At 45.1% G+C, this 20,655-nt stretch overlaps 1 long non-coding RNA gene across 1 annotated transcript in view; it reads left to right on the top strand.

The window, feature by feature from the left end:
* Window positions 1–8,188: 8,188 nt before the first annotated feature.
* LOC132094631 (uncharacterized) overlaps window positions 8,189–20,655 on the top strand; it is a 38,100-nt gene continuing 25,633 nt past the window's right edge. The window contains exons 1-2 of the long non-coding RNA XR_009422363.1: window positions 8,189–8,271; window positions 8,356–8,373. This is a non-coding gene — a long non-coding RNA (uncharacterized LOC132094631). The remainder of the gene's footprint in view (window positions 8,272–8,355; window positions 8,374–20,655) is intronic.

Here is a 20,655-nt window from a genome sequence, read left to right as displayed (position 1 = left end):
AAAAAAACACATAAAAAACAATGGTATGAAAAAAAAAAAAACCTTCTGTATGATTAATAATCTTGTTACCTCATGGGCAAGGACAAAATATATGGGTATTACTGGAAGGGTCATCCTTAGCTGACGTGGGGGCCTGATGTGAGTTAGGAAGCGGTGCCCCCTCAGTCTGTTCGTGATCGCATTCCAGGGGGGCTTTGCACTCTGTAAATCCAACTTCATGACATCAGTGCTCCTACAAAAAATAAAGAGACACTCTCTCAAACCTACAGATCATAAAGTGAAGTCTCTATGGCCAAACCTTATGGCTTTATTTTTGTCAGCCAATTAAATTATGCGGTTAGAGTGTTCCCCCCTCTCATGCAGACACAGCATGTGTTGCTAATTGCTTTGAACAGGTGTTGTGGGAAGCCGTGCTGTCACTACAATGACAGGCCATGACAGTGTCCAGGTGGCACCGCAGCTATCCAGAGAAATGATGCATTCACAAATCATGGACACTCTCAATTCCATTCACATTTCATCACAAAGGATTCCCTGTCAAGGGAACTTCGAACTGCGTCCTCTGAGGGGACACTATTGGGAACACCTCGTCGTGACCCGTGTCTGAAGCATACTTTGAAAAACGCCAACGTGTTGGCCGGCGACAGTCTCTGACGTCACTACCAGCGCGACTATAAATACGCGCCCGTAGGACACGTCACTTATCTTATTCGTCTTCATTGACTGTTTTGTTTGAAGCGTGCATCTGAGAAATGACCGAAACGGTAAGAACGATCTATTATCGATCTATTATTGTAATCATGGCATCCACTAGCAAGGCGTTTAAACAGTGTGTGCATCCATGTCAGCGTTATTTGACACCTGATGACACACACACTCTCTGCGTCTCTTGTTTGGGCGAAGAGCACGTGCGCAATGTCCTTGAGGGGACAATCTGAGTGCACTGCGAGCGTTTTTCTGTGAAAAAGCTCCGCTCTCGTTTGTCTCCCTTTTCGAGGAAAGAGGGACAGCCATCTGGTTCCCGCAGCTTAGGACCCGCCGTTGCCGAGGCACAGAGGAGGATGAGCTCGTGGGGATCACAGGTGGATCTCGCTGAGGAGTGTAGAGAGGGACTTTTCCTTTCACACTCTCCGGCAGCAAGTGAGAGTGTACTTCAGGAGGAAGATGCGTTGTCATTAACCCATTCTGATTCTGAAGTTAGTGCTCTGCTGGGTTCTACCCAGAAAGAGCAGGAGATGTCTGAGAGTGGCGAATAAGCTGAGGCTGAGCCTTCTCAATCCTCCTGCCCTGCGTATGGGGAACTGTTAGAGGTTATGGATCGCACCATGGCAAAATAAGACTTGCCATGGAAGCGTGCCAGAAAGGTAACGTCGCGAGGTCGCCTCGATGAGTGTTATTTGTCTGACCATAGCCCTCCAGCCCAGGTGAGCCTTCCATTCTTGCCTGACTTACATGTAGAAGTCGAAAAGGAATGGAATAGGTCGTTTTCCTCTCGCATCCATCGGTTTCAGCATACGAGTTATGCTAATATCGAGGGCATGCACGAAAACGGCTATGAGAGGATGCCCCCTGTAGAAGAGATGCTGGCTAGCTATCTCTCTGTGGGGGAAACATCCTCTCTTAAATCTCCCTCTTTGCCATCTAAGCCCCTCCAGGATACATCCCGCTTAAATGGTAAATCATACGCAGCAGCGGGTCAGGCTGTGGCTTCGTTGCATACAATGGCAGTGCTTCAGGCTTACCAGGCTGACCTGCTGAAGGACCTGGATACAGGCGAGGGCCTTTCAGCTGACCAGGTCAAAATCAACTGCAGGCGGCAGATCCTTTTCCTATTTGGCGCCCAAACTCTGGAATAACCTACCTAACATTGTTCGGGAGGCAGACACACTCTTGCAGTTTAAATCTAGATTAAAGACCCATCTCTTTAACCTGGCATACACATAACATACTAATATGCTTTTATTATCCAAATCCGTTAAAGGATTTTTAGGCTGCATTAATTAGGTAAACCGGAACCGGAAACAATTCCCATAACAACCTATGTACTTGCTACATCATTAGAAGAATGGCATCTACGCTAATATTTGTCTGTTTCTCTCTTGTTCCGAGGTCACCGTGGCCACCAGATCCAGTCTGTGTCCAGATCAGAGGGTCACTGCAGTCACCCGGATCCAGTACGTATCCAGACCAGATGGTGGATCAGCACCTAGAAAGGACCTCTACATCCCTGAAAGACAGCGGAGACCAGGACAACTGGAGCCCCAGATACAGATCCCCTGTAAAGACCTTGTCTCAGAGGAGCACCAGTACAAGACCAAAGGAAACAGATGATTCTTCTGCACAATCTGACTTTGCTGCAGTCTGGAATTGAACTACTGGTTTCGTCTGGTCAGAGGAGAACTGGCCCCCCAACTGAGCCTGGTTTCTCCCAAGGTTTTTTTCTCCATTCTGTCACCGATGGAGTTTCGGTTCCTTGCCGCTGTCGCCTCTGGCTTGCTTAGTTGGGGACACTTCATCTACAGCGATATCGTTGACTTGATTGCAAATAAATAAACAGACACTATTTAACTGAACAGAGATGACATAACTGAATCCAATGATGAACTGCCTTTAACTATCATTTTTGCATTATTGACACTGTTTTCCTAATGAATGTTTTTCAGTTGCTTTGATGCAATGTATTTTGTTTAAAGCGCTATATAAATAAAGGTGACATTGACATTGACATTTACATTGACCAGGTAGCCGAGCTGCGCCACACCACAGACCTCTCTCTCCGGGCTACCAAGCAGGCCGCCTCCGCCATGGGTAGGTCTATGGCGGCCATGGTGGTAACGGAGAGACATCTGTGGGTGAACCTGGCAGACATCGGGAGGGAAGAAAGGGGGTTTCTTCTCGATGCTCCGGTCTCGCGATCTGAGCTTTTCGGTACCTACATCGAGATGGTGGTCGAAAAGTTCAGGGAGGCGCGCTCAGCTGCCTTTAAATCCTTCATTCCACGAAGGTCCAAGTCCGAGCCCGAACAACAAAGGGGTCCTGGCCCATCTCGATCTGAGGATCGAAGACGGGCGCAGAAGGCTAGTGTCGCGGCTCGCGCTCCTCCCCCACCTAAGGGCAGGGGCAAGAGGAATCGCGGGTCACGAAGAGGTAAGCAGGGTCTGAGGGATGTGATTCAGACGAGGCAGCGTCCTCGTCCGGATCGGAGCGATACCTAGGAGTTACTCACTTCCTTTGGTTGTTTTTAACTTCTGTTTTTATTCTCCCCTGCCTAATTCCCCTTTAGCCACCAGCTCTCCACCTAATCGAGGTTAGGTGGAATGTTTCTCACATAACAGTCTCCTATCCTGGACCTATGATGTTTTTGGTTGGTTCTATATTCATAGTAACCACCTTACTGATGGTCCGGACCAAAAGGGGGTGCCCCGTAAGCGGAGTACAGGTACAGGACAGTACAGGAGGGTGGGTGAGTATGTAACCCTTTATTTATTTGCTTATGGGTGTTATGTTGCTGGTGGTTATATGTCTACTAACAGACTCTGTGAGTTTCCTTTACAGTGCTCAGTTCCGGCCTCGTGCTCTGGTATTAGGTGGCCAAGATCACAGGCTTTCGGCAGGCGGCAGCACCGCGTGGGTTCCGCCCCCCGGGGCGCGTCACCCACCGCGGAGTGAGACCGGCGTGTGGGAGGCAAACTCTCTGCGGTTGTCCATCCCACACCCCCTCCCGAGGAGCCTGGCTGGTCGTCAGAACTGGCACAGCACTGCAGGGAATTTCATGGATGTCCTGCCAGGTCACCCTGAGGGGCCATCTGGCCGCTTGGCGCATCCAGGGAGGTGGTAGTTACGGAAGTCTTCTGTATGTACTGCCTCAGGTGATGCTCCCCTCGCTTGAGGGTTGGAGCCTGCCTCTCCCATGCGATCCAGCGCCTCTGCGATGCTTAGGAACCTTTCTGTACACACGCTGAGCCTGTGTACTTTCTCAAAACCACATGGTGGTCAGTGTGCACGTGAACATTTTGTGCACTGTCTGAAATCCACGTAAGTGGTAAGTGTACACGCAAGACTCTGCGCACTTTCTGAAATCCATGTAAGTGGTAAGTGTGCACGCAAGATTTTGCGCACTTTTGGAAATCCTGTACGGTAGGGGTTACGCGCTCCGCTTCGTTCCCTTTCTTAAGATGATTAGCCCTGGGTTCCATGGGCTTCATTCAGCCACTGTGTATTTGTTATACACCTCAAGCATCGCTTCCCTCAACTTGAGGGGTTGTGTGGACGTACTGTGGTTATCAGCTAGTAGGCCTCACCAGGCCTCTCTGGAGTTAAGTTCCAAATTACTTTCAGTTTCCACTTAAGGTGGTTATCTGGTAACAGGTAATAGTCCTCTCTAGGCCTCTCTGTAGGTGAACTCCCACATATTGTGGTTATCAGGTAGTAGGCTTCACCAGGCCTCTCTGAAGCTGAGCTACCACATACTGTGGTTGTCAGGTAGTAGGCCTCACCAGGCCTCCCTGGAGGTTTAGCTCCCACATACTGTGCGTTTCCACTAAATAGCATGGTTTTTCAGGTAGTAGGCCCCTCCAGGCCTCTCTGTAAGTGAGCTCCCATGTTTTGTGGTTGTCAGGTAGTAGGCCTCACCAGGCCTTCCTGGAGTTGAGTTCCAGATTACTTTCAGTTTCCACTTAAGGTGGTTATCTGGTACAAGGTGGTAGGCCTCTCTAGGCCTCTCTGTAGGTGAACTCCCACATATAGTGGTAGTTTAGCAGCGCTCCCCTTTTCCCCTTTTCCTCCTCTCATAGGAGACTGGATTCTCAGTTTTTTCAATAGAGCGTTCCAGTACTACATACTGTTTTTGAGACGCACTGTGAGAGCAGACATCCTGCTGAGGCAGGGGCTGAGGCTCGGGGAATGGCGCCTTCGCACCAAGGTGTTGAAGGTGAGTTGGAGAGGTTGGCCAGACTTGGGTGGATCGGTTTTGCGGCTCGAAAGAGCATCGCACTATCCCCTCTGGCTTCCTCTGACTCATCCAGCTCCGTTTGGGCTGGACGCCATGGTACAGACGTGGCCGAGGCTTCATCTGTACATTCCTTCCTCCAATTGCTCTGCTCCCGGGCCATTCCATCTACGAGCTGCTCTATCAGAGTGCCACGAGAGCCCCTCCTTAGAACAGTATTTGTAAATCCATGTTATGGTAAGTGTGCACGTGAAGTCTTTGCACACTTTCTGAAATCCACACTGTGGTAAGTTCGCACGCTAGTACTCTGCGTTCTTTCTAAAATCCTATATGGTGAGGGCTTCGCGCGGCTGCTTCGGTGCCCTTTCTTGAGTCAGTTAAAGCCCCGTTCATCTTGGGCGCCACTCCACCCAGGTATCCTCTGATACCTATCTAGAACAGGGCGTTGCTACTAGAGTACTGTTGGGACAGCTCTTTCGGCAAGTTTTTTGCGAAAGCTAGCAGTAGCCCCTGTGTGACAGGCAAGACTTGGTAGAAGAAAGTGCTAGGTTCTTAGCCGTATCCCTTTAAAGGAATCTTTTGTGATTCCAAGCCTTCAGCTCTACCCCGGGCCAAGGCCCTTCAGGTAAGTTGGGTATGTAGCTTAGGCCCTTGGCCATAAGGGATAATGTCATAGACAGCCGTCGAACCATCCCAGGGGCGACTCCCGGTGAAATGGCAGAGTTGGTACTTAGTGTTTGCCATGATTCTGGCCTGCACTCCCCTCAGCATGTCGGCATGGGTATACTGTTCCCCATAGTGTCCCCTCAGAGGACGCAGTTCGAAGTTCCCTTGACAGGGAACGTCTCAGGTTACGAATGTAAACCATGGTTCCCTGAGAGGGAACGAGACACTGCGTCATCTAGCTCCATGCCATGCTTTGGACGCAAGCTTCACGAAGAAGATAAGTGACGGGTCCTACTGGCGCGTATTTATAGTCGAGCTGGTAGTGACGTCAGAGGCTGTCGCCGACCAAAACGTTGGCGTTTTTCAAAGTATGCTTCAGACATGGGTCACGACGAGGTGTTCCCCATAGTGTCCCCTCAGAGGACGCAGTGTCTCGTTCCCTCTCAGGGAACCATGGTTACATTCGTAACCTGAGACATTTTTCAATATTATGTGCTATTCAAATACTGTCATGTGACACATCACATTTTGCAATAAACACACTGGGAAAGTAATGATCTGCAACAGTTACCTTAAATAGATATTTCTCATGATTTAAACAATAATGTAGTTTTGTGGCTATTAATTAGTGTTTAGGTCGAGTCAGCAATATTACATAATATTTTTGACTTTAATAAAATCAGTAAACTTAGATGTTTCCATATTTCAAAACCAAGAGGACACTTACGAACAAACAAATGCATAAAAAAGAAATCAAAACCACAGACATATACCTCACAAAACTCTCTAACTTCAGCGCAATATAATTGTTACAGAGGAGATCCCATATCACCTCGTCCCACCACCAGAGAGATCCATCTCCTAAATATTAACCATCCCTTTTTCGGACTCCGTTTCCCATCATCCGTCATACCTGGGACTGATCACACCCACACACCTGCAACTCATTACACACTCACCTTTAAGCTGCTCACACACACTGTGAAGTCTTGATTTGCCCTGGCTGTCATTACTGAGTGTTCTACCTGTGTTTGCGTTCATTGTGTTTGATCTTGACCTGTTTCCTGGTTTCCTGTCTGTTCTCTGTCTGCCCTTGCTCAGATTGTTCTCCTGGACTGTATTTGCTAGCCGCCTGATGTCTCGCCTGTATCAATACTCTGTCCCTTGCCTAGTCTTTGCTGTGTTGCCTTGCCAGTATTTCGACCCCTGTAATGTCTGACTATCTCTAATAAAGCTGCTAATGGATCCAAGCCACAGCGATTAAGCATTACTCATGCAATTATCAACATAATTATCCGCTCAAGCCACACAACTAGCCATGCATCAACACCAGCTAAACCGGCTCACCACACTAACCGAGGAGCTGGTCAAAGCACTGCAGGGCCTCCTGTCACAGTGTCTGGGTTGTGTTCCCTGGGTTTCCACTAGGTGTCCTCCTTTTCCACGGTGTCTATCTGATTATCACTTCCTGTCTCCTTATTTGGTCACCTTCCTCCTTGTTTAGTTAATTGATTGTTCCCCACCTGTCTCCTGTTTTCCCATTATCCTTTTGTGTGTTTATACCTGGTCTGTCTGAGTCTTTGTCACGGAGTCCTTGTTGTATGTCTAGTGTTTGATACAATCCGTAGTCTTGCCCTTGCCGTGTGTTCTGTTCTGTTTTCTTGTTGTTTTGGATATTCTGGTTTTGACCCTGCCTGGACTGTTTACCCCTTTGGATTTGCCCTCAAATAAACACCATACCTGCAATTGGATCTCTCCTCGTTTCTTGTATCAACGTACGTGACAGAAGGACTCCGTCACCTTGAGATCCAGCGGTATGTCGATTAACGCTTCTTCCCCATCCACCGAGCGGGAGAGGAGCAATCGGTTTGAGGGAACCCGCCTGGTCGTGTTTCGCGGGACCAGGGGAGGTCGCCGAGGAGGAGGGGGGCGAGAGGAAGCTCAGCATCACTCTCCACAATGGCCCCCCTTTGATTCTGGGCTCACGTGGGAGGGACCAGAGCCGCCGTCTCACCAGGGCAGAAGGAGAAAGCCAGCAACACTGCCCATGATGCCCGCGGGTCCAGCACCACAGCACAAGATATACCGCCAACCCAGCGCCGCTGCGGTGCATGGCCACCAACCCCGCACCACGGGGCAAGATGGAAGCCAGCCTCACATCACAGTGCAAGATGGCTGCCAGCTCAGCACTAACGCCCAAGATGGCCGCTGACACCTTTCTCAAATACTTCGAGATGTTATCAAGGATCCTAGAGGCTCCCAAGACGGTTCACGTCATGGCTGCTGAGCCAGCGCCTCAGCACAAGATGGCCGCCAGCCCAGAGCCACAGCACAAAATGGCCGCCAGCCCAGAGCCACAGCACAAGATGGCCGCCAGCCTGGAGCCACAGCACAAGATGGCCGACTCAATGCCTGAGTCTCCAGACAAGGTGCCACCGACTCACCATCATAGAGGGTGGAGGAGGAGGAGACAGGTGCCTACCGTTCCTCAAAGCCCGGAGAACGTTCCCGAGCGGACCGCTGCCGTCCAGGAGGACGTTCCAGAGCAGGCCGCGGCCGTCCAGGAGGACATTCCCGAGGCGGTGCCCGATGCTGTTCCAGAGGCCGAGGCAGTGACCAATGCTGTTCCGGAGGCCGAGGCCGTGACCGATGCCGAGGTGGTGCCCGATGCTGTTCCGGAGGCCGAGGCGGTCCCCGATGCCGTTCCGGAGGCCGAGGCGGTGCCCGATGCCGTTCCGGAGGCCGAGGCGGTGCCCGAGGTCGTACCAGAGGCGCTGCCCGAAGCCGAGGCGTCTCACGTCTCCACAGGCAGTCCAAAGTCAAGTCAGGTGCCCATTGACTTTCCAGAGTTGAGTCAGTTCCCAGTTGACCCTCCAGGGTCAGGGTTAGGTACCGTTGACCCTCTAGAGTTAGGGCTAGCTCCTGTTGATCATCCAGAGTCGAGTCAGGTTCCAGTTGACCCTCCAGAGTCGAGTCAGGTTCCTGTTGACCCTCCAGAGTCGAGTCAGGGGACTGTTGAATTTTCAGAGTTGAGTGAGGTTCCGGTTGACCTTCCAGAGGCTAGTCAGGTGCTTGTGGACCCTCCAGATTCAGGGTTAGTCACCGTTGACCTTCCAGAGTCAGGGAGAGTCACCGATGACCTTTCAGAGTCAGGTCAAGTCACCGATAATCTTCCCGAGTCAAGGCCAGTCACCGATGACCCTCCAGAGTCAGGGCTAGTCAACGATGACCCTCCAGAGTCAGAGCTAGTCACCGATGACCTTCCAGAGTCAGGGCCAGTCACCCATGACCTTCCAGAGCCAGGGCTAGGTACCATGGACTTTCCAGAGACAAGGCTAGTCATCGTGGACCTTTCTGAGTCAGGTCAAGTCACTGGGTGGCCTTCTGCTCCGCCCTGTTGGACTCCGGCATCGACCACAGGGGCGTGGTGGTCATCTGCTCCGCCCTGGGGGACTCTGGCGTCGACCACGAGGACGTGCTGGTCCTCTGCTCCGCCCTGGGGGGCTTCCGCTCTGACCATGCGGACATGGTGGTCTTCTGTTCCGCCCTGGGGGGCGCTTGCCCTGACTCCCCGGTTGTGGTGGTCTTCCGCTCCCCCCTGGAGGACTCTGGCGTTGACCACAAGGGTGTGGTGGTCTTCGGCTCCGCCCTGGGGGGCTTCATGTTTTGTTTTCCTTGGGTTTTTGTGTTAATTTCTGTCCCTGTTCCTTTCTGTTAGTCTGGCCCTCCGTCCCTCCCCCTGAACCTCCTCCGGTCCTCCTCCCTCCTGGTCTTCCTGTTTTGTGTTTACATTTTGGTGCCTGTTCCCCATGTTTTTCTTTTCTGACCCTCCTTCCCTCCCCCTGAGCCTCCACCTGTCCGCCTCCCTCCTGGTCTCTGTTTTGTGTCTGTCTTGGAGCGTCTGGGAGCCGCTCCGTAGAGGGGGGGTACTGTCACAGTGTCTGGGTTGTGTTCCCTGGGTTTCCACTAGGTGTCCTCCTTTTCCATGGTGTCTATCTGATTATCACTTCCTGTCTCCTTATTTGGTCACCTTCCTCCTTATTTAGTTAATTGATTGTTCCCCACCTGTCTCCTGTTTTCCCATTATCCTTTTGTGTATTTATACCTGGTCTGTCTGAGTCATTGTCACGGAGTTCTTGTTGTATGTCTAGTGTTTGATACAATCCGTAGTCTTAGCCTTGCCGTGTGTTCTGTTCTGTTTTCTTGTTGATTTGGATATTCTGGTTTTGACCCTGCCTGGTCTGTTTACCCCTTTGGATTTGCCCTCAAATAAACACCATACCTGCAATTGGATCTCTCCTCGTTTCTTGTATCAACGTACGTGACACCTCCGTGTTTGATCACCAGAAGCTCAGCAACCCATCCTCAGTAACCCACCACCTATGCAGGCACCCCCCGTTAGCCCACGACTTGTCTTTCCAGAGAAATTTGATGGGGACACCGCCAGATGCAAAGACTTCTTATTCCAGTGCTCCCTCTTTGTCAACCAACAACCCTCGCTGTATCGCAAAGACTCTAGTTTGCTCATTACTGACTGGGAGAGTGCTTGATTGGGTTACTGCTGCCTGGAGGATGGACGGATAAACATTCCCCACCTTAGAGGCATTCCTTCAACATTTTCCGTTAAGTTTTTGATCATCCAGCTGAAGGGAAAAGTGTGGGTGAGCAATTGTTGGCCATTTCGTAGGGTAGAAAACCGGCTTCCGGGTACGGATTGGCGTTCCGAACTCTTGTGGCCCAGACTGTTTGGGTAGAGGTTACGATGAAACTCCTGTTCCGGAAGGAATTTAATTCAGAGCTTCAGACTGAGCTGGCCTGCCGGGATGAAGGAAAGAGTCTGGGTGAGTTTAGTGATCTTGCTATCCAAGTTGATAATTTGATATGCTCCCAAAGCTCTACTCAAGCCAAGCCCCATACCAAGTCCATGTCCAGAAAGGTTATAAAAACATCATCAAAGTAGTCCATGTGACATCAGAGGGTAAGCATCGAAAATACATTTTGGTCCAAAAATAGCAAAAACTATTACTTTATTCAACATTGTCTTCTCTTCCGGGTCTGTTGTGAGTGTGTTCACAACACTGCAGTTTAGTGATATCTGGTTCGCAAATGAATCACTCGATGTAACTGGATCTTCTTGAACCAGTTCACCAAATCTAACTGAACTGTTTGAAACGGTTCACGTCTCCAATAAGCATTAATCCACAAATTACTTACGCTGTTAACTTTTTTAATGTGTCTGACACACTTTGTTAAAACAAACCAATATCCCGGAGTAATTAATTTACTCAAACAGTACACAGAACTTCCCATCACTACTGGTGCTCTGAAAACCGATGCAACCAGTTCTTGACTCAAGAACGAGTCAATCTTTTGTTCGTCATCTGGCTCGCATCTGTGTTCATCTTCAGCTCTCTCTTCACAGTAGTTCAGTCAGTGTACTGTTTGAGTAAATTAATTACTCCGGGATATTGGTTTGTTTTAACTCAGCCACGTTAAAAAAAAGTTAACAGCTTAAGTCATTTGTGGATTAATGCTTAATTAAGACGCGAACCGTTTCAAACGATTCAGTTCGATTTGGTGAACTGGTTCAAGAAGATCCGGTTACATCAAGTGATTCGTTCGTGAACCGGATATCACTAAACTGCAGTGTTTTGAACACGCTCACAACAGACTGGAAGAGAAGACAATGCTGAATAAAGTCGTAGTTTTTGCTATTTTGGGACCAAAATGTATTTTCAATGCTTCAAAAATTCTAACTTACCCTCTGATGTCAGTACTTTGTGACTACTATGATGATGTTTTTATTACCTTTCTGGACATGGACAGTATACCATACATACATTTTTAATGGAGGGATAGAAAGCTCTCAATTAAATCTAAAAAATCTTAAACCGAAGATGAATGGAGGTCTTACGGGTTTGGAACGACATGAGGGTGAGTTATTAATGACATAATTTTAATTTTTCATTGAACTATACCTTTAAGCTAACTCCTTGTAACTCCCCCCCTGGCAGTGTAGGCACTCGACCGATGCCCCCTCAGAGAGGGAAGAGTTCTACGCATCATTGAAGAAGCTAAGTTACAAACAGAAACCCTACACTCTGAATACATCCAATTCTACATCACCCACTCACCCAATTTTACAATCACCCTCTGATTACCCAGGCTGCACACACAATCCATACATCTTTTGGAGAGAGGGACAAATCATTCAATGGGATGCTACATGTCAAAATCACTGTCTGTCTAAGGTAACCTAATCTCCCAGAAATGTCCCTCTCGTATCTGATCGTCATGCAGATGATTTTAATCCACCCCAAAAGTACTATGGTGTTGCCAAAGCCTTCAGTAAAAAGAAAGCATCCCAACTCCCCTACTCACCATTCTATTGATTGAGCCATAGACTTAATGCCCGGCACTACTACTCCTAAAAGAAGGGCTATTTATCCCCTTTTACAACCCGAATCTGAAGCCATGAAAGCCTAAATTGAAGAATAATTATCTAAAGGCTGCCGCCGGGTTCTTCTTTGTAAAAAAAAAAGAATGTAGGATTACAGCTATGCATTGATTACCTCAATGATATTACACATAAAATTTCACTACCCTTTGCCCCTAGCTCCAGCAGCACTAGAACAGCTTCGCCGGGCCAATCATTACACCACATTAGATCTACGCAATGCCTACAACCTAATTCGTATCTGAGAGGGGGGGGGGGGGGCGAATAGAAAACGTCATTCTCTACCACTAGTAGGCACTATGAATAATTGGTTATGCCCTTCAGCTTAGCCAACAGTCCGTCAATCTTACAGTCTTTCATGAATTATATCTTCCGTGACATGCTCGACAGATGGGTAATCGTGTACATCGATGATATACTGATCTACTCAGACACCCTCGAGGAACACATTTGTCACATCAGATGATATTATCAATATGTTCCTGAACCCCTTCGACAATGACTACTCACACAGGTACATGTTACGCCCAGGTCAGGTCATTCCGGAATCGTCGCCACTGCTCATCTGCTTAAGAACTAATTCTGGTGGCCCACCATACTGGATTACACAATCTGACTCTGGAACTGCATCATTTGTAGCACCTCCAAGTCATACAGACAGCTCCCAGCTGGCTAGCTAAATCCACTACCCATGCCACAACATCCTTGGTCTCACATTGCTATTGACTTCATCAACGATCTGCTCAATTCCCAAGGTAAAACTACCATTCTCACTATCATAAACCGATTTTCCAAAGCCTGCAGCCTATTGCCCTTGCCCAAACTGTCCACATCCTTTGTAACAGCCGAACTTATCTGCAATCATGTGTTCCATTTCTATGGCTTACTTCTCATAAACTCACTTCAGCAGAGACCAACTGGTGCCCCAAAGTTCATAAGAACTCTTTTTCAAAAAGGCGATATGTGCAAATATCAAACTTAGTCTCATTAATTGAATTTTTTTTTTTTTTTTTTTTTGCTGATGAACAATCAAACAACAAATAATTGAATAATTACAACAATGAAATGACGGTGGATGACAATGAAAAACAAAAAAATTAAAAAAAGAAAAGGAAGACAGTAAATATACTAAATATTAAAAACAATGAAAAAAAGGGGGGGGGTATTACATCAAATTACATTTCACTCAACAAAACATCATACAGTTTCAAAAGTTTTACACTTTTTTTGTTTTTAATTATTTTCAGTGTCTTAATTTAGTTGAAGTCACATAGAAAATTATTTAATTTGGGTACTCTTAGAGCAAACTTTTTCCAATATATTATATTTTATGATTACAATGAGAAAAATAACAAATTACATATCTCAATACAAAATTAATATCTAATTTTAGTTTTGAAACAAGGAGTTTTGACAATTCCATCCAAAATTGTTTAACAAGGGAACAATTAAAGAAAAGATGATCAATTGACTCAGTATTGCTTTTACAGAAATTACATTTCAAATTAACATTACCAAATTTAGATGTGATTTCATTAGTGGGATATATATTATGCAAAATTCTTAAGTGTAGTTCTTTCACCTTGTTGGGGAAACAAAATTCGTAAGGTAAGAGCCATGCTTTTTTCCAATTAATATTTTCTATCAGAGAATTCAAAAAAAAAACTTCCCCCTCGGGGTAATTCGTTTTCTTAGTCTTATTAATTGATACATTAAGTATCATATACACCTTTTAGAAAGGTGTGTTTGAACTAAGAAACTGATGTTTCCTTCAGGCTGTAGATCTGCTGAATATCAAATTGTATGATAGCTTCATGTGTTTTATTTCTCTTCTTTTCACTGCTTAAGCTTTAACCCTTTTTCCCATGCCCACTGTATGTGTGTGTGTGTGTGTGTGTGTGTGTGTGTGTGTGTTAGACTAGTTTAAGTGTTTAGGTTGTTAATAAAGTCTTACTTGTATCACATTTGAGGTTGTTCATTATTTGCTTATAACTGAAGTCCCTAATCATGCAGACTTTTGGCTACATGCTCTGAGTAGTATTGTACAGTAAGAAAGTTATTTTCCTTAACCAGGAAATTAATTTTCTTAGAATTGACAGACTGTTGACACTGAGAGGTCAAGTAAATACTTACACCGGATCTAAATATTTATAATTACTCATAACTAGTTATTATTGATTATTCATATTTCCCCTTTGAGCTGATTCGCTATACCTGAATCAAGAGGTTATGCGATTCCTCAGATCGGACTGTCAGCAGCATCAATCAGACTGGAGCAGATATTTGCTATGGGCAGAATACGCACAGAACTCAACTGTGAAGCCAGCCTTCAAATGTATTCTAGGTTTTCAACCACCAGTTTACCTGGTCGGGCAAACCCAATGACCTGGCCTTTGTCACAGGTTGGTTACAACACAGCAAAGAGGTCTGGGATCGAGCTCATACTCACCTACTTCATTCTGTAAGACGACAGGAACAACAAGCCAACCACCATTGACATCCCAGTCCCGAATACACCCCCGGCCAGTGGGTTTGGCTCTTGACAAAAGATCAAAATCTTCGGCTCCCATGTAAAAAGCTCAGTCCCAGGTATGTTGGTCTCTTCAAAATTTCTAGACAAATAACTCCAGTATCATTTAATTTAGAACTGACATCTAATTACTGTATCTCTTCCACATTCCATATATCACTTCTGAAACCCGCTGATGGCTCCTCACGTCAAGAGCTGCTCGCAGGGGGAGTGCTCTGTTACAGAGACTCCCACACTGCCTCCTCCTTACTACCAGAGGGAACCATCTCCTAAATATTAACCATCCTTTATTCTGACTCCCATTTCCCATCATCCCTCATACCTGAGACTGATCACACCCACACACCTGCACCTCATTATACACACACATTTAAGCTACTCACACACACTGACTCTCTGTGAAGTCTTGAATTGCCCTGGCTGTCATTACTGAGCATTCTACCCGTGTTTGTTCTATTGTGTTTGACCTCGAACTGTTTCCTGATCTCCTGACTGTTCCCTTACTCAGATTGTTCTGCTGGACTGTGTTTGCTAGTCGCCTGCCCTGATTTCTCACCTGTGTCATGACTCTGTCCCTTCCCTAGTCTTTGCCGTGTTGCCTTGCCAGTATTTGACCCCTGCAGTCCGTGTGCAATACGTATGTGCTCCAGAAGCAGCACGGACTCATTGTGCTTTCACACTGGACGCGTTTGCATTCCGCTACTGATCCGTGGCTGTTTAGTCCACAAACTCAACATTTGTTCATTATTTAGATTTCAAATCATGTAAAAAAAAAAAATGCTTATCATTTTCAGCATTGTGACTCTTTTATCACAGAACAGTAAAAAGTCTTTCATAATCATAGCCATAGCTTAAACTCAATAAATATATCCAACATATTCATGCATTTGACTTCTAGGTTTGTATAATAAGCTGCTCAAGCTAGCAGCAAAAAATTTAAACACAACAATTAGCCTACTTTTCTTGTTAGGATATTGCAAATATTAAAATTAAAACACCACTGTCAGAAAGAGTCGACTCTCGTGCCTTTTGCATTTAAATCTTTATTAAAAGCAATTCCATGGGTCATAATGAACTTTGTGAACAGGGCATTTTCTTGCCAAAAAAAAGGGGTCCCATTCTAATAAAAAATGTTTGCCTAAAGAAATTGCATGGCTGTATGCTTGATGCACCTGTTAATAATGGGAGTAGCTGAATCTGTCAGACCCTCAGAGCACAGAACAGCTCTTCTCTCTTCACTGCTCCGGGTGTGTGTCCACAGTGTGTGTGTGTGTGTTCACTGCTGAGTGTGTGCACTTTGGATGGGATAAATGCAGAGCACTAAATCCAAGCATGGGTCACCATAATTGGCCACATGTCATGTAACTTTAACTTTCGCACTTTCTACCACTCCCCTACAGACAGTTTAATATATTTCTCTTTTTTGTGTATAAAATCATCTTCAGTCACCATAAAGACTCAGAGAGAGATGTAGAGAAAGGTCTGCATTTGGAATACTTAGCGTTCAAGAGCAGACAACACTGCACCATCACATACTCACTGCCAACTCACATCAGCGTCCATATGGCCTCCTTGACCTCCTCTGTTTGCCACACTAGAGCATCTAAACCACAACCATCTGTCTTAATGAAATAAAGGTCACTTTATTTTCAGGTCAAATTACCACTATTAACTGACATTTATTAACATAGATTTTTGCCTCAAAAAACTCCAAATTTTATGTGTATTAATAGTTAATGAAGTAGTTGTTATGTTTATGCATGATATAGAGATTAAGGGATCTAAAATATGGTCATGCAGAATAACCTGTTAATATGTGCATTAGAAGTACTAATAGGAGCCAGTTTCCATGGACAGCAAATTAATCCATGGTAGTCAGAATTCACAATAGTGAATAGTGAAATTTTTTTCTGTGTCTTTCTTTAAAAATGAAATGATGTCTGAACATCCATTGATGTTCAGTCACGCTGCATTCCCCTCCATTGTCCATTATCTTGTTGCTGATTTCTTCTGAGCATGATTCTGACACCCCTCCCACTCTCCGCCGGAAAAACTCAAAGAATCACGAATTAATATAAGTAGCAGGTTTATTAGGAAAAAATATAAACATAAAAAAAAGAAACTTAGGAGAATCAATGAATTATGAACGACTTATTACCATTCTGCAAATAATATGTAATCATGTAATCCATAAAAAAGAAACTGTAGAGTATTTTAAAAAGTAGTTTACTCTTATTACAAGTTTACCAGATTACATGTAATCCGTTACTACCCAGCTCTGCATGCACGCTAATAACCAGTTTGTTAAAAGTGAGAACTGGTTCTTAAAATAACCTAAAAAAATAACAGAATGTACAGTACTTACTATAGGGTTAGGGTTGGATTGGGTTTGGTTTAGTTACATGTACATGGGTTGCCAAAATTGTTAGAACAGTTACAAACGCGATTCGAAAAAAGTTGGGACACTGTACAAATTGTGAGTAAAAAAGGAATGGAATAATTTACAAATCTCATAAACTTATATTTTATTCACAATAGAATATAGATAACATATCAAATGTTGAAAGTGATACATTTTGTAATGTCATGCCAAATATTGGATTATTTTGGATTTCATGAGAGCTACGTATTCCAAAAAAGTTGGGACAGGTAGCAATAAGAGGGTGGAAAAGTTAAATGTACGTATAAGGAACAGCTGGATGACAGATTTGCAACTTATTAGGTCAATTGGCAACATGATTGGGTATAAAAAGAGCCTCTCAGAGTGGCAGTGGATCACCAATTCCCCCAATGCTGTGGTGAAAAATAGTGGAGCAATATCAGAAAGGAGTTTCTCATAGAAAAATTGCAAAGAGTTTGAAGTTATCATCATCTACACTGCATAATATCATCCAAAGATTCAGAGAATCTGAAAGCAATCTCTGTGCGTAAGGGTCAAGGCCGGAAAACCATACTGGATGTCAGTGATCTTCTGGCCCATAGACAGCACTGCATCACATACATGAATGCTACTGTAATGGAAATCACAACATGGGCTCAGGAATATTTCCAGAAAACATTGCCGGTGAACACAATCCACCGTGCCATTTGCCATTGCCGGCTAAATCTCTATAGATCAAAAAAGAAGCCATATAGAAACATGATCCAGAAGCGCAGACGTTTTCTCTGTGCCAAGGCTCATTTAAAATGGACTGTGGCAAAGTGGAAAACTGTTCTGTGGTCAGACGAATCAACATAGGAAATTCATTTTGGAAAACTGGGACGCCATGTCATCCGGACTAAAGAGAACAAGGACAACCCAAGTTGTTGTCAATGCTCAGTTCAGAAGCCTGCATCTCTGATGGTATGGGGTTGCATGAGTGCGTGTGGCACGGGCAGCTTACACATCTGGAAAGGCACCATCAATGCCAGGCACGCAGATGGCACTAGGGACGGGGGGGACATGACCCCCCCAGATTCATAGTGACCCGATCCATCCCCCTAACTGTCTCAATGAAAGGCTCTATTGGTGAACAGAGGATTAATCTGAGTTTCCGCTATGTACAGTAGCCTAAGTAGTGGCGACCCGGCCCGCCGCTCCTTAAACGTGTACTAAACGATTTTTGAAACACGCTTTTGACCGCAGTGTGTCTGACAGAGTCCCAAAACACACTTGTAGCCAATCAGTGGTAAGGGGCGTGTCTTGTCCTGATAGTGAGAAGAGAGCGCTCAATTTGACTGCACAGGACGCATATTACATTACATTTACATTTAGTCATTTAGCAGATGCTTTTATTCAAAATTTAGCATATTAGCAGAACGACTACAGATTGAGAGAGATTGCAGATAAAAAAGAGGGTTTACAATCAGGCAAGAGGTAGGACCCGAGTAAATATCGGAGCAGCTTTCCAGCGGTGGAGAGAAACTCAAGGATTGGGAAGGGCTCGAATCGGACGCCGAGGTTTCTTTGTTTCTTTTTGATAGGTGAGTAACGTTGATTTTGCGTTGTTTCACACAACTTATCCATGCTGGCTTTTGTTTGAATTTGCTTGTGTGTCATCTTTGCTTGTTTCCGTGATCGTCGTTGCCATGGTTGTGTATGTACCTGTGGGGTAAAGATTTCATAAAAGGGGCGAGGCACGGTGGCCGAGAGAGCCCACAGTTGTACAAATACCATGGTTAAACTATGGTTAGAGTAGTAAATCCATGGTTAATTTGTGCATGATTACAGTAACCACTTTTTGTGTGCTTTTTTAATATAATAAATGCATTTATTAATTCATTCATTTCGATAGTAAAACCATAGGCTAGGGTAAGTTAAGTTGTAAAATTAAGTTGGCCAGCTTACATAACCGTTCACAGTTACCGTTATTGTGTATTTAGTAAGCTTATTTAGGCTAATAATATCCACACACAAAAAAAGCTAAGGAATCGTATGACCAGGATTGTTAAAATAAACAAAGATCTTTTCAGATCAAACATTGATAAATTATGCCCCAACCATATTTGTCACTTTACAGTTCCCTTAAATATTTCTGATGTGGTCTGTGTTTTTGCAGCACATTTCTTTATTTGTTTGTATTGTGAGTATTTGCAGCAAGTGTTGTCAAACTGATGAAGATGTTTTCTTAATTTGCTGGTATTTTTGTCATTTGCAGCACATTTAGCTCTTTCAGCCACCGGAGCAGGTCCTGTTGGGGTCTGGGTGTGTTTGTTTTGGTGCTAAAGATTCGGGTCAGGGCAGACGCAGGCTGAAGCACAATAAAAATCTAACCATTACTCTGTACCCAACTTCTCACTACACGCTGTTCCTGTTGTCAAACACACGACGATGGTGCTGCCACTGACATTTATTTTCTATGTGTGTGTATGTGCTATAACTCTTGACCCCGGGTCCTACGAGGAGCTGGTAGCTGCCTCAATTGTGCCTGTAGCTGTAACCATAAGGATCATCTCAAAAAATTTGAATGTCATGGAGAAGTTCTTTATTTTTTGTAATTTAATTAAAAAAAGCAAACTTTCTTATATTCTAGATTCATTGCATGCAGACTGAAATATTTCAAGAGTTTTTTGTTTTAATTCTGATGGTGACTTATAGTTTAGAAAAATCAAAAGTAGGAAACTTTTAAAGAAAAATATAAATCCAAAGTAGGTTTAATTATGCACTCAATACTTGGTTGGGCTTCAGTGTGGCGTGGCATGAAGGTGATCAGCCTGTACCACTGATGTGGTATTATTGAAGCCCAGATTGCTTTGATAGCGCCTTTATGCTCCTCTGTATTGTTTGTCAGATGTTACTTATCTTCCTCTTCACAATACCCCATAGATTCTCTGTGAGGTTCAGGTCAGGTGAGTTGGCTGGCTAATCAAGCACAGTAATATCATGGTCAGCAAACCACTTGGAAGTGGTTTTGGCACTGTGGGCAGGGGCTAAAGTCCTGCTGGAAGAGCAGATGGAAGATGAAAGTGCTCCCAAAAATCTCCTGGTAGATGGCTGCATTGACCTTGAACTTGATAAAACATAATGGAGCAACACCAGCAGACATCATGACTCCCCAAATCACCTCTGACTTTAGAAACTTCACATTGGGCTTTGGATTCTGTGCCTCTCCAGTCTTCCTCCAGACTCCAGACATTGATTTCCAAATGAAATGCTAAATTTACTTTCATCTGAAAAGAGGACTGTGGACCACTGAGCAACAGTCCAGTTCATTTTCTCCTTACCCCAAGTGAAATGCCTCTGATGTTTTTTTCTGGTTCAAGAGTTGCATGGTTCTAGGAATGTGACAGCTGTAGCTCTTTTCCTGAAGACGCCTGAGTGTAGTGACTCTTGATGCGCTGACCCTAGCTTCAGTCCACTCCTTGTGACGCTCTTCCAAGTTCTGGAATCAGCTTTTCCTGATAATCTTCTCAAGGCTGTGGTCATCCCTGTTGCTTGTGCACTTTTCCTACCACACCTTTTCCTTTTAGAATATATTTTGATACAGCACTCTGTGAACAGCCAGTCCTTTCAGCAAATGACCTTCTGTGGCTTACCCTCCTTGTCGAGAGTGTTGATGATTGTCTTCTGGACAA

Source organism: Carassius carassius, chromosome 19, assembly GCF_963082965.1.
Source record: "Carassius carassius chromosome 19, fCarCar2.1, whole genome shotgun sequence".
Lineage (NCBI taxonomy): Eukaryota > Metazoa > Chordata > Actinopteri > Cypriniformes > Cyprinidae > Carassius > Carassius carassius.
The sequence above is the reverse complement of the archived record's forward strand: the minus strand, read 5'-3'. Positions and strand labels throughout refer to the sequence as shown.